The sequence below is a fragment of the Natator depressus genome, chromosome 23 (genome assembly GCF_965152275.1).
Source record: "Natator depressus isolate rNatDep1 chromosome 23, rNatDep2.hap1, whole genome shotgun sequence".
Taxonomy (NCBI): Eukaryota; Metazoa; Chordata; order Testudines; family Cheloniidae; genus Natator; species Natator depressus.
This window is the reverse complement of record NC_134256.1, coordinates 21566461-21568641: the sequence shown is the minus strand read 5'-3', so window position 1 is coordinate 21568641 and position 2181 is coordinate 21566461. Positions and strand designations below refer to the sequence as shown.

Below are 2181 nucleotides of genomic sequence, written 5' to 3'. Positions count from 1 at the left end.
CACTACACAGCTGTTCTCCACTGAATATCAGGATCTCTGCGCGTCGACATGCCCAGCGAATCGTAACGGTGCGCAGCACGGGCTGTCGTCCCGCAGCGACTGCAGCCAAAGACCCCTCCTTGCCAATGTCCGTCATGGCCGCCTTTCCATCAGCTCCAGGCCCCTGGTTGGATTCCTTCCAACACTACTCCACAAAGAGGTCTCTTCTTTTACAAGCCTTTGCCAGCCTGGCCTAGGGAGGGCTCTTTGGTTTCCTGGAAGGAGAAAGGAAAATGTGAGCAGAGGAGACAAAAGACACAGAGCCAGGCACCACTGGGAGTTGAACCCAGGATCTCCTGTTTACTAGACAGGTGCTTTAGCCAGCTTAGCCATGGTGCCTCCCTCTTGAAACAGCCCCCAACTTGACGGTCGAAGATAATACCGGCCAATTCCAAAGCAGAGACTTAAACCATTTCTTGCAAGACCTGCCGTCATGGAGCTGTCTGGCTCCCTGTGCACGGAAAGCCGCAGCCAAGCTCACAGAGACTTTCCAAAGTGCTCACCTCCCAGCTGCAGGTGTGATGGTGAAGTGGTCCGTATTCTGCATTGTGGCTGTAGCAACCTGGGCTTGACTGTGAGTCATAGCAACCTTTCCATCAGCTCCAGACTCGTCGTTTGCCGCTTTCCAACAGTTAGGAGCCCAAGGAGGACTCTCTGTCTTCAGCTGACACAGATTGCCCAGGAAGATCTTTTCGGTTCATGAGGAAGAGAGACAAAAAAGGGAGCTGCGCAGACAAGCTGGGCTCAGCGAGGAACAACGGGCCGGCCAAGCCGGCATCTTCTGGTTACGGGGAAGGCTCATCCGCCAGCTCTTCCAAAATGCCACTCTCTAGAGGCCTCGCAACAACCCCTGCAGATGTTCAGCTAGAAACACAAAGAGCTGCCGACACAGAGTTCTCCACTCCCTGGAGACACCCAGATCTCAGGAGCTCCATGCGCAGAGCGGCCCCGGCTAGCGGAAAAGGGCTTTGGCAGAGACTCCTCTGTTTCCAGCCGTGGCCACGTAGTGCTGAGTTCTCTGCCTGGTGTCCTCCGTGGCTGCGAGCGCAGTTACAGCGACCGTTCATTGTCTTCATGCTTGTCGACACGTGTCCCCCAAAAGGCCTGTCCCTTTGGCAAGCATTTGTACGGCTAGACAAAGGCGGGTTTCTCCGTTTCCTCTGAAGAGAGACAACGTGGTGGGAAGAGAAGACAGGTTTGGTGAGGCACCACCAGGAGCTGGATGCAGAATCTCGTTTTTACCCAGCAGGTGCCTTGACCAACTTAGCCACGGTGCCACCCTCGGGGGCTTTTCTCCTCCCTGCTCCACTTCTTCCCCAACGACAATCGAAAGTGAGGTGAACCGAGAGCAACTCTCCATTTCCCGCCAGCCCTGCAGAGGGGGTGCTCTCAGGATCTCTGTGCGTCGACAGCCCCAGCGAATCTCCAGGGCGTGCGGCACGGGCTCTCGTCCTGTTGCAGTCAAAGCCACCTCTTAGCCAATGCCCGTCACGGCCGCCTTTCCATCAGCTCCAGGCTCCTGGTTGGATTCTTTCCAATGCACCTCCATAAAGGGGGCTCTTCTTTAACCAGCAATTGCCAGCCTGGCCTAGGGAGGGCTCTTTGGTTTCCTGGAAGGAGAAAGGAAAAAGTGAGCAGAAGAGAGAAGAGACAAAAAGCCAGGCACCACTGGGAGTTGAACCCAGGATCTCCTGTTTACTAGACAGGTGCTTTAGCCAGCTTAGCCATGGTGCCACCTGCCTGAATGTCCCCCAGGCTGCTGTCCTTGATGGTCGAAGATAATAATGGCCAATTCCAAAGCAGAGAGTTAATCCAGTTCCTGCAAGACCTGCAGACAGGAAGCTGTCTGGCTCTGTCGCTCCTCTTTCTCCCTGGCACTCTCCTTTCTTACGCCATGGCGACAAACACAGGTGCTGGCAAGCTTTTTGTCACGCAGGGGTGTGAACTCCCCTTCCCCCGAGCGACGTAGGTTTGGCCGGCATAAACGCTCGGGTGCACAGCGCCGCGTTGGCGGGAGATGCTCTCCGGCCCCCACAGCTCCACCACTCAGGGAGCTGGTTTCATCATGTCAAATGCAGCGGCAGGAGCAACCTGACAGCAGCGCAGCTGGAAGCTTGTACGGGTAGACGGAGCTCTTACCTG

The 2181-nt window shown here is 55.9% G+C and overlaps 2 non-coding genes across 2 annotated transcripts; both read right to left on the bottom strand.

Moving 5' to 3' along the window:
- Positions 1 to 304: 304 nt before the first annotated feature.
- On the bottom strand, positions 305 to 378 carry TRNAT-AGU (transfer RNA threonine (anticodon AGU)). The gene has a single exon. It is a non-coding gene; the product is annotated as a tRNA-Thr (tRNA).
- A 1321-nt stretch (positions 379 to 1699) lies between these two features.
- TRNAT-AGU (transfer RNA threonine (anticodon AGU)) lies at positions 1700 to 1773 on the bottom strand. The gene has a single exon. It is a non-coding gene; the product is annotated as a tRNA-Thr (tRNA).
- Positions 1774 to 2181: the final 408 nt, after the last annotated feature.